This window comes from Aphelocoma coerulescens, unplaced genomic scaffold (genome assembly GCF_041296385.1).
Source record: "Aphelocoma coerulescens isolate FSJ_1873_10779 unplaced genomic scaffold, UR_Acoe_1.0 HiC_scaffold_180, whole genome shotgun sequence".
Classification (NCBI taxonomy): domain Eukaryota; kingdom Metazoa; phylum Chordata; class Aves; order Passeriformes; family Corvidae; genus Aphelocoma; species Aphelocoma coerulescens.
This window is the reverse complement of record NW_027183528.1, coordinates 126,570-138,197: the sequence shown is the minus strand read 5'-3', so window position 1 is coordinate 138,197 and position 11,628 is coordinate 126,570. Positions and strand designations below refer to the sequence as shown.

The window sequence follows — 11,628 nt, the reverse complement described above, 5'->3', positions numbered from 1 at the left end:
CCCCAAAAAGAACCCCAAAATATCCCCAGAACCCCAAAACCCCCAACCCAAACTCATCCCCAAATCCCCAAAAAGAACCCCAAAAATCATCCCCAGAACTCCAAAAAGAACCCCAAAAAGAACCCCAAAATCACCCCCAAAATCATCTCCAAAAAGAACCCTAAAATCATCCCCAGAACCCCAAAAATCATCCCCAAAATCATCCCCAAAAATAACCCCAAAATCACCCCCAGGACCCCAAAAATCATCCCCAAAATCATCCCTAAAAAGAACCCCAAAATCATCCCCAGAACCCCAAAAATCATCCCCAAAAGAACCCCAAAATCACCCCCAAAAATAATCCCCAAATCATCCCTGAAAAGAACCCCAAAAGAACCCCAAAATCACCCCCAAAACCCCAAAAATCATCCCCAAAATCATCCCTAAAATCATCCCTAAAAATAACCCCAAAATCATCCCCAAAAATCATCCCCAAAACCACCCCCAAAAAGCATCCCCAAAATCACCTCCAAAACCCCCAAAATAATCCCAAAATCATCCCTAAAAAGAACCCCAAAAGAACCCCAAAATCATCCCCAGAACCCCATAAACCCCCCCAGGAGCCCCCCAACCCCCTCCCCAAAATCATCCCCAGAACCCCATAAACCCCCCCAGGAGCCCCCCAACCCCCTCCAAGGCCCCCCTAAACCCCCCAAAAACCCCCCCAAACCCACCCTAGCGCCCCCCAAAATTCCATAAACTCCTCCCAGGACCCCCCAAAACCCCAAAGACCCCACCAAAAGCCCCCCAAAACCCCACAAACCCCCCCAAAGACCCATAAACCCCCCCCAGGACCCCATAAAGCCCCCCCAGGACCCCCCCCCAAACCCCATAAACCCCCCCAGGACCCCCCCAACCCCTCCAAGCCTCCCCAGGACCCCCCCAGGACCCCCCCAAAACCCCATAAACCTCCCCAGGACCCCCCAAACTCCCCCCAGGACCCCATAACCTCCCCCAGGACCCCCCCAAAACCCCCCAAACCCCCCCAAAGCCCCCCCAGGACCCCCCCAAGACCCCCCAAACTCCCCCCAGGACTCTCCCAGGACCCCCCAAACTCCCCCCAGGACCCCCCCAACCCCTCCAAGCCTCCCCAGGACCCCATAACCCTCCCCAAACCCCCATAAACCCCCCCAGGACCCCCACAGGACCCCCCAAACTCCCCCAGGACCCCCCAAACTCCCCCCAGGACCCCCCCAAAACCCCATAAAGGCCCCCAAAGACCCCCCAGGACCCCCCCAGGACCCCCCAAAACCCCATAAACCCCCCCAAAGACCCCCCCAAAAGCCCCCCAGGACCCCCCCAAAACCCCATAAACCCCCCCAGGACCCCCCCAAAACCCCCCAAACCCCCCCAAAGACCCCCCCAGGACCCCCCAAACTCCCCCCAGGACCCCCCCAGGACCCCCCAAACCCCCCCAGCACCCCATAAACCTCCCCAGGACCCCCCAAACTCCCCCCAGGACCCCATAAAGCCCCCCCCAGGACCCCCCCAAAACCCCACAAACGCCCCCAAAGACCCATAAACCCCCCCCAAAGACCCCCCCAAAAGCCCCCCAGGACCCCCCAAACCCCCCCAGGACCCCCCCAAACCCCCATAAACCTCCCCAGGACCCCCCAAACTCCCCCCAGGACCCCATAAAGCCCCCCCAGGACCCCCCCCAAAACCCCACAAACCCCCCCAAAGACCCATAAACCCCCCCCAAGGACCCCATAAAGCCCCCCCAGGACCCCCCCCAAAACCCCACAAACGCCCCCAAACCCCCCCAAAAGCCCCCCAGGACCCCATAACCCCCCCCAGGACCCCCCCAAAACCCCATAAACCTCCCCAGGACCCCCCCAGGACCCCCCAAAACCCCATAAACCCCCCCAAAGACTCCCCCAAAAGCCCCCCAGGACCCCCCAAACCCCCCCAGGACCCCCCCAAACCCCCATAAACCTCCCCAGGACCCCCCAAACTCCCCCCAGGACCCCATAAAGCCCCCCCAGGACCCCCCCAGGACCCCCCAAACTCCCCCCAGGACCCCCCCAACCCCTCCAAGCCTCCCCAGGAGCCCATAACCCCCCCCAAACCCCCATAAACCTCCCCAGGACCCCCACAGGACCCCCCCAGGACCCCCCAAACTCCCCCCAGGACCCCCCCAAAACCCCATAAACCCCCCCAGGACCCCCCAAACTCCCCCCAGGACCCCCCCCAAGCCTCCCCAGGACCCCATAACCCCCCCCAAACCCCCATAAACCTCCCCAGGACCCCCCCAAAACCCCCCAAACCCACCCAAAGACCCCCCCCAGGACCCCCCAAACTCCCCCCAGGACCCCCCCAGGACCCCCCAAACCCCCCCAGCACCCCATAAACCTCCCCAGGACCCCCCCAAAACCCCCCCAGGACCCCATAAAGCCCCCCCAGGACCCCCCCCAAAACCCCACAAACCCCCCCAAAGACCCATAAACCCCCCCCAAGGACCCCATAAAGCCCCCCCAGGACCCCCCCCAAAACCCCACAAACGCCCCCAAACCCCCCCAAACTCCCCCCAGGACCCCATAACCCCCCCCAGGACCCCCCCAAAACCCCATAAACCTCCCCAGGACCCCCCCAGGACCCCCCAAAACCCCATAAACCCCCCCAAAGACTCCCCCAAAAGCCCCCCAGGACCCCCCAAACCCCCCCAGGACCCCCCCAAACCCCCATAAACCTCCCCAGGACCCCCCAAACCCCCATAAACCTCCCCAGGACCCCCCAAACTCCCCCCAGGACCCCATAAAGCCCCCCCAGGACCCCCCCAAAACCCCATAAACGCCCCCAAAGACCCCCCCAGGACCCCCCAAACTCCCCCCAGGACCCCCCCAGGACCCCCCAAACCCCCCCAGCACCCCATAAACCTCCCCAGGACCCCCCCAAAACCCCCCCAGGACCCCAAAGCCCCCCCAGGACCCCCCAAACTCCCCCCAGGACCCCGAAGCCCCCCCAGGACCCCCCCAAGACCCCCCAAACTCCCCCCAGGACCCCCCCAACCCCTCCAAGCCTCCCCAGGAGCCCATAACCCCCCCCAAACCCCCATAAACCTCCCCAGGACCCCCACAGGACCCCCCCAGGACCCCCCAAACTCCCCCCAGGACCCCCCCAAAACCCCATAAACCCCCCCAGGACCCCCCAAACTCCCCCAGGACCCCCCCCAAGCCTCCCCAGGACCCCATAACCCCCCCCAAACCCCCATAAACCTCCCCAGGACCCCCCAAAACCCCCCAAACCCCCCCAAAGACCCCCCCCAGGACCCCCCAAACTCCCCCCAGGACCCCCCCAGGACCCCCCAAACCCCCCCAGCACCCCATAAACCTCCCCAGGACCCCCCCAAAACCCCCCCAGGACCCCATAAAGCCCCCCCAGGACCCCCCCAAAACCCCACAAACCCCCCCAAAGACCCATAAACCCCCCCAGGACCCCATAAAGCCCCCCCAGGACCCCCCCAAAACCCCACAAACGCCCCCAAACCCCCCCAAAAGCCCCCCAGGACCCCATAACCCCCCCCAGGACCCCCCCAAAACCCCATAAGCCTCCCCAGGACCCCCCCAGGACCCCCCAAAACCCCATAAACCCCCCCAAAGACTCCCCCAAAAGCCCCCCAGGACCCCCCAAACCCCCCCAGGACCCCCCCAAACCCCCATAAACCTCCCCAGGACCCCCCAAACCCCCATAAACCTACCCAGGACCCCCCCAGGACCCCCCAAAACCCCATAAACCCCCCCAAAGACTCCCCCAAAAGCCCCCCAGGACCCCCCAAACCCCCCCAGGACCCCCCCAAAACCCCATAAACCTCCCCAGGACCCCCCAGGACCCCCCAAAACCCCATAAACCCCCCCAAAGACTCCCCCAAAAGCCCCCCAGGACCCCCCAAACCCCCCCAGGACCCCCCCAAAACCCCATAAACCTCCCAGGACCCCCCCAGGACCCCCCAAAACCCCATAAACCCCCCCAAAGACTCCCCCAAAAGCCCCCCAGGACCCCCCAAACCCCCCCAGGACCCCCCCAAACCCCCATAAACCTCCCCAGGACCCCCCAAACCCCCATAAACCTCCCCAGGACCCCCCAAACTCCCCCAGGACCCCATAAAGCCCCCCCAGGACCCCCCCAAAACCCCACAAACCCCCCCAAAGACCCATAAACCCCCCCCAAGGACCCCATAAAGCCCCCCCAGGACCCCCCCAAAACCCCACAAACGCCCCCAAAGACCCCCCCAAAAGCCCCCCAGGACCCCACAACCCCCCCCAGGACCCCATAAACCTCCCCAGGACCCCCCAAAGCCCCCCCCAGGACCCCCCCCAGCCCCACCTTGTGTGCGGAGCCGCCGGTGCCGGGGGGCCCGCGGGGCCCGGGGGGGGCTCTGAGGGCCCAGCTGGGCACGGACACGGGCAGGGAACGAGCCAGGGGGGGCCCGGGGGGGGGGCGGGGGGGGCCCGCTCGGCCCCTCCGAGGGGGGGCTGCTCTCTGAGGGGGGGGAGGGGGGGGGGAGGGGATGGGGTCAGCACCCCCCCAAAAAAATGGGAAAATCCAGCACCAGAAAGAAACAGCCCCAAACCTACCCCCCCCAAAAAAAAAAACCTGCAAAAAAAACCCAAAATCCACCCTGGAAAGACCCCAAACCCCCCCTAAAAAAAAACCCAAAATCCACCCCGGAAAGACCCCAAAACCCCCCCTAAAAAAAAACCAAAATCCACCCAAAAAAAACCCCAAAACCCCCCCAAAAAAACCCAAAATCCACCCCGGAAAGACCCCAAAACCCCCCCCAAAAAAACCCAAAATCCACCCAAAAAAAACCCCAAACCCCCCCCCCAAAAAAACCCAAAATCCACCCAAAAAAAACCCCAACCCCCCCCCCAAAAAAACCCAAAATCCACCCTGGAAAGACCCCAAAACCCCCCCTAAAAAAACCCAAAATCCACCCCGGAAAGACCCCAACCCCCCCCCCCCCCAAAAAACCTAAAATCCACCCAAAAAAAACCCCAAAACCCCCCCCAAAAAAACCCAAAATCCACCCCGGAAAGACCCCAAACCCCCCCTAAAAAAAACCCAAAATCCACCCAAAAAAAACCCCAAACCCACCCCAAAAAAAACCCACAAAAAACCTAAAATCCATCCCAGAAAAACCTAAAATCCACCCCAAGAAAACCAAAATCCACCCCAAAGAAACCCCACAAAAAACCCCAAAATCCATCCCGGAAAAACCCCAAAACCCCCCCTAAAAAAAACCCAAAATCCACCCAAAAAAAGACCCCAAACCCCCTCCCAAAAAACTCTCCAAAAAACCCAAAATCCACCCCAAAAAACCTAACATCCACCCCCAAAAAACCACCCCAAACCCCCTCCCAAAATCCACCCCAAAAAAATCTAAAGTCCACCCCCAAAAAACCCAAAATCCACCCAAAAAAAGACCCCAAACCCTCTCCCAAAAAAACCCACAAAAAACCTAAAATCCACCCCGAAAAAACCTAAAATCCACCCCAAGAAAACCAAAATCCACCCCCCAAAAAACCACCCCAAACCCACCCCAAAAAAAACCACCAAAAACCCCAAAATCCACCCCGGAAAGACCCCAACCCCCCCCCCCAAAAACCCCAAAATCCACCCAAAAAAAGACCCCAAAAACCCCCCCCCAAAAAAACCCAAAATCCACCCAAAAAAACCCCACAAAAAACCTAAAATCCATCCCGAAAAAAAACTAAAATCCACCCCAAGAAAACCAAAATCCACCCCCAAAGAAACCCCACAAAAAACCCCAAAATCCATCCCGGAAAAATCTAAAATCCACCCCCAAAAAAAGACCCCAAAATCCCCCCAAAATACCCAAAATCCCCCCTTCAAAAAACCCAAAATCCACCCCAAAAAAACCAAAACTCCCGCCAAAAGCCCCCCAAACTCCCCCCAAAAAACCCAAAATCCACCCCGGAAAAATCTAATATCCACCCCAAAAAAAAACCCAAAAAAAAAAGACCCCAAAATCCCCCCCAAAAAAGACCCCAAACCCAGCCCAAAAAAATCCCACAAAAACCCCAAAATCCACCCCAAAAAAAACCAAAATTTACCCCCAAAAAAAACCACCCCAAACTCCCTCCCAAAATCCCACCCCCAAAAAATCCAAAATCCACCCCAAAAAACCCCCAAAATCCACCCCAAAAAAAAACCACAAAAAACCCCAAAATCCACCCCGGAAAAATCTAAAATCCACCCCAAGAAAACAAAATCCACCCAAAAAAAGACCCCAAACCCACCCATAAAAAAAAAAAACCACAAAAAACCCCAAAATCCGCCCCAAAAAGACCCCAAAACCCCCCCAAAAAAACCAAAATCCACCCCCCAAAAAACCACCCCAAACCCACCCCAAAAAAACCAAAATCCCCCCCAAAAACCCCCCCAAACTCCCCCCAAATAACCCAAAATCCACCCCCAAAATAATACCCCAATCCGCCCCCAAAAAACCCAAAATCCACCCCAAAAAAACCCAAAACCCACCCCGAAAACCCCCAAAATCCACCCCAAAAAAACTAAAATCCACCCCCAAAATAACACCCCAACCCGCCCCAAAAAGACCCCCAAACCCACCCCAAAAAAAACCCACAAAAAACTCAAAATCCACCCCGAAAAAAACCCAAACTCCCCCCAAAAAAAAACCAAAATCCCCCCTTCAAAAAACCCAAAATCCATCCCAAAACCCCCCCCCCCAAAACCCAAAATCCACCCCCAAAAAAACCCAAAATCCACCCCCAAAGAAACCAAAATCCACCCCCCAAAAAACCCCCAACCCCCCCCAAAACTCCCCCCAAACTCCCCCCAAAAAACCCAAAATCCACCCAAAAAAACCCAAAATCCACCCCCAAAAAACCTAAAGTCCATCCCCCAAAATAACACCCCAACCCCCCCCAAAAAACCCTCCAAAAAAACCCCAAAATCCACCCCAAAAAAAACCCCAAATCCACCCCAAAAAAACCCAAAATCCACCCCAAAAAAAACCAAAATCCACCCCAAAAACCCCAGAATCCACCCCAAAAAAAACCCAAAATCCACCCCAAAAAAACCCAAACTTCTCCCAAAATCCCCCCCAAAAAACTCTCCAAACTCCCCCAAAAAATCCAAAATCCACCCCAAAAAACCCCAACCCCCCCCCTCGGACACCCCAAAATTCTTCATTGTGGCCCCCCCCCCCCCAATTTTTGGCCACCCCACCCCAAATTTTCTGCCCCCCCACCCCCAAATTCTGCCCCCACCCCCAAATTTTTGCCCCCCCAACCCCCCAAATTTTACCCCCCAAATTTTGGCTCCCCCCCGATTTTTGGCCCTCTCACCCCAAATTTTTCACCCCCAATTTTGGCCTCACCCCACCCCCCAAATTTTTGGCCCCCCCCAAATTTTGTGGCCCCCCCAAATTTTGCCCGCCCCCCAAATTTTGTGCACCCCCCCCCAAATTTTGGTTCTCCCACCCCAAATTTTACCCCCCCAAATTCTGCCCCCCACCCCAAATTTTGTACCCCTCCCCCACCCCAATTTTGTGCCCCCCCACCCCCAAATTTTGCCCCACCCCCCCCAAATTTTACCCCCCGAATTTTGGTCTCCCTCCCAAATTTTGTCCCCCCACCCCCCAATTTTCGGCTCTCCCACCCCAAATTTTACCCCCCCAAATTTTACCCCCACCCCAAATTTTGGCTCCCCCCCCCCCAATTTTTGTCCCCCCCACCCCAAATTTTACCCCTCCCCCACCCCAATTTTCTGCCCCCCCACCCCAATTTTTGCCCTCCCACCCCAAATTTTACCCCCCAAATTTTGGCTCCCTCCCCCCAATTTTTGGCCCCCCCACCCCCCATTTTACCCCTCCCCACCCCAATTTTTGCCCTTCCCCCCCAAATTTTACCCCTCCCCCCCAATTTTACCCCTCCCCCCCACTTTTTACCCCTCCCCCCCCAATTTTGGTCTCCCCCCCCCAAATTTTGTCCCCCCCACCCCAAATTTTACCCCTCCCCCACCCCACTTTTTGCCCCTCCCCCCCAATTTTCACCCCTCCCCCCCAAATTTTACCCCTCCCCCCAATTTTACCCCTCCCCCCCCAATTTTGGTCTCCCCCCCCCACATTTTGCCCTTCCCCCCCAAATTTTACCCCTCCCCCCCATTTTTCACCCCTCCCCCCCACTTTTTACCCCTCCCCCCCAATTTTACCCCTCCCCCCCAATTTTTACCCCTCCCCCCCCCCCAATTTTGGTCTCCCCCACCCCACTTTTTGCCCCTCCCCCACCCCAATTTTTGCCCTTCCCCCCCACTTTTCACCCCTCGCCCCCCAATTTTTACCCCTCCCCCCCCCAATTTTGGTCTCTCCCCCCCCAAATTTCCTCTCCCCCCCCAAATTTTGTCCCCCCCACCCCAAATTTCACCCCTCCCCCACCCCAATTTTTGCCCCTCCCCCCCATTTTTCACCCCTCCCCCCCACTTTTTACCCCTCCCCCCCAATTTTACCCCTCCCCCCCCAATTTTGGTCTCCCCCCCCCACATTTTGCCCTTCCCCCCCAAATTTTACCCCTCCCCCCCATTTTTCACCCCTCCCCCCCCACTTTTTACCCCTCCCCCCCAATTTTCACCCCCCCCCCAATTTTTACCCCTCCCCCCCCAATTTTGGTCTCTCCCCCCCCCTAATTTTGTCCCCCCCACCCCAAATTTTACCCCTCCCCCCCCCCAATTTTTACCCCTCCCCCCCCAATTTGGTCTCCCCCACCCCAAATTTTACCCCTCCCCACCCCAATTTTTGCCCTTCCCCCCCACTTTTCACCCCTCTCCCCCCAAATTTTACCCCTCCCCCACCCCAATTTTTGCCCTTCTCCCCCACTTTTCACCCCTCCCCCCCCACTTTTTACCCCTCCCCCCCCAATTTTGGTCTCCCCCACCCCAATTTTTACCCCTCCCCCCCACTTTTCACCCCTCCCCCCCCAATTTTGGTCTCTCCCCCCCCCCAAATTTCCCCTCCCCCCCCAATTCCCGCCCCTCCCCCACCGTCGGGGCTCTCGGGGTCCGACTCCGGCTCCGGCTCCTCCTCGGGACCCCCCCAATCCTCGTCCATCAGGAACAGCCCTGGGGGGGAGGGGGGATTTGGGGGGGGGGGAGGGGCACCAGAGACCCCCCCCCCTCCAGGGACCCCCAAAATATCCCCGGGACCCCCCCCAGACCCAAAATCCCCCCCAAAAATGTCCCCGGGACCCCCAAAATATCCCCGGGACACCCCCGGACCCAAAATCCCCCCCAAAAAATGTCCCCAGACCCCAAATCCCCCCCCCCCCAAAATATCCCCGGGACCCCCCCAGGGACCCCCAAAATCTCCCCATGACCCCCCCAGGGACCCCCAAAATGTCCCCAGACCCAAAATTTACCCCCCAAAATGTCCCCGGGACCCCCCCAGGACCCCCCAAAATCCCCCCATGACCCCCCCCCAGACCCAAAATCCCCCCCCAAAATGTCCCCGAGACCCCCCCGGGACCCCCAAAATATCCCCGGGACCCCCCCCAGACCCAAATCCCCCCATGACCCCCCCCGGAACCCCCAAAAATCTCCCCATGACCCCCCCAGGGACCCCCAAAATGTCCCCAGACCCAAAATCTCCCCCCCCAAAATGTCCCCGGGACCCCCCCGGGGACCCCCAAAATATCCCCGGGACCCCCCCGGACCCAAAATCCCCCCCAAAAAATGTCCCCAGACCCCAAATCCCCCCCCCCAAAATATCCCCGGGACCCCCCCAGGACCCCCCAAAATCCCCCCATGACCCCCCCGGACCCAAAATCCCCCCGTGACCCCCCCCAGACCCAAAATCCCCCCCCCAAAATGTCCCTGGGACCCCCCCCAGACCCAAAATCTCCCCAAAATCCCCCCATGACCCCCCCAGACCCAAAATCCCCCCCCAGCCCCAACTCCCCTCCCCCCAGCCCGCCCCTCCCCCACTCCCAGGACCCCCCAAAATCCCCCCATGACCCCCCCAGACCCAAAATCCCCCCCAAAATGTCCCCGAGACCCCCCCAGGGACCCCCAAAACGTCCCCCTGACCCCCCCAGACCCAAAATCCCCCCCCAAAATCTCCCCTGACCCCCCCAGGGACCCCCCAAAATGTCCCTGTGACGCCCCCAGACCCAAAATATCCCTGTGACCCCCCCAGGACCCCCCAAAATCCCCCCATGACCCCCCCCAGACCCAAAATTCCTCCCCAAATCACCCCATGACCCCCCCAGGGACCCCCAAAATCCCCCCATGACCCCCCCAGACCCAAAATCCCCCCCCCAAAATTGTCCCCGGGACCCCCCCAGGGACCCCCGAAATGTCCTCGTGACCCCCCCAGACCCAAAATCCCCCCCAAAAATGTCCCTGGGACCCCTCCGGGGACCCCCAAAATATCCCCGGGACCCCCCCAGACCCAAAATCTTCCCCCAAAATGTCCCGGGACCCCCCCAGGGACCCCCAAAATATCCCCGGGACCCCCCCCAGACCCAAAATCCCCCCGACCCCCCCCAGGGACCCCCCAAAATCCCCCCCTGACCCCCCCAGACCCAAAATCCACCCCTGAACCCCCCCAGGGACCCCCCAAAATCCCCCCATGACCCCCCCCAGACCCAAAATCCCCCCCCAGCCCCGACTCCCCTCCCCCCAGCCCGCCCCTCCCCCACTCCCAGGACCCCCCCCGACCCCTCCCCGCCCCAAATTCCCCCAGTTCCCCTCCCCCCCCCTCACCAGTGGCATCACTGGGCGCTGCCGCCGCCCCTCCCCCCCCCCCCGCCGCCGCCGCCCCTCCCCCCCCGCCCCCTCCCCCTCCTCCAGCACGGAGCGGGTGGGGGAGGGGCGCTCTCCTCCTGGCGGGGGGGGGGTCCTCCGGGCCTTGTTTTTTTTGGGGGGGGGCGATCCCGGGGTTCTCTGGGGGGGGTCCCTGCCTGGGGGCGGGGGTGGGGGTGGGGGAGGGGCGGCATTTTGGGTGGGGGAGGGGGTCATGGCTCGGTGGGCGGCGGCGATGGCCGGCAGGAAGCGGCGAGCGGCGGCTCCCAGGGGTCCCGGGCCGTGATGGGCCAAAGTCGGGACCCCCCCGGGACCCCCCCAGACCCCCAAAATCACCACGTCGGGACCCCCCCGGGCCCCCCCCCGCCCCCCGCCCGGAACCCCTCGGCCGCCGCCACCAGAGCGGCCCAGCGGGAGCGGAGCCCCTCGGGGGGAGGGGGCGTCCACATCGGGGAGGGGTCCCGGGGGGCCTTGGGGGGGGGGTTTGAGGGGTGCTGGGGGGGGTTTGAGGGGTTCTGGGGGGGGTTTGGGGGGTGCTGGGGGGGGTTTGAGGGGGTCTTGGGGGGGTTTGAGGGGTGCTGGGGGGGGTTTGAGGGGGTCTGAGGGGGGTTTGAGGGGTCCTTGGGAGGGGTTTGGGGGGGGGTTGGGGGTCTTGTAGGGTGCTGAGAGGGGTTTGAGGGGGTTTGGGGGGGGTTTGGGGGTCTTGGGGGGTCCTTGGGAGGGGTTTGGGGGGTGCTGGGGAGGATTTCGGGGGGGTTTGAGGGGTTCTGAGAGGGGTTTGAGGGGTGCTGGGGGGGGTTTGGGGGGTGC

At 60.7% G+C, this 11,628-nt stretch overlaps 1 long non-coding RNA gene across 1 annotated transcript; it reads right to left on the bottom strand.

The window, feature by feature from the left end:
* Positions 1 to 4,475: 4,475 nt before the first annotated feature.
* LOC138100979 (uncharacterized) lies at positions 4,476 to 10,816 on the bottom strand. The gene is made up of 3 exons (XR_011146990.1): positions 10,780 to 10,816; positions 9,061 to 9,138; positions 4,476 to 4,518 (listed from the first exon to the last, which is right to left on the bottom strand). It is a non-coding gene; the product is annotated as an uncharacterized lncRNA (long non-coding RNA).
* Positions 10,817 to 11,628: the final 812 nt, after the last annotated feature.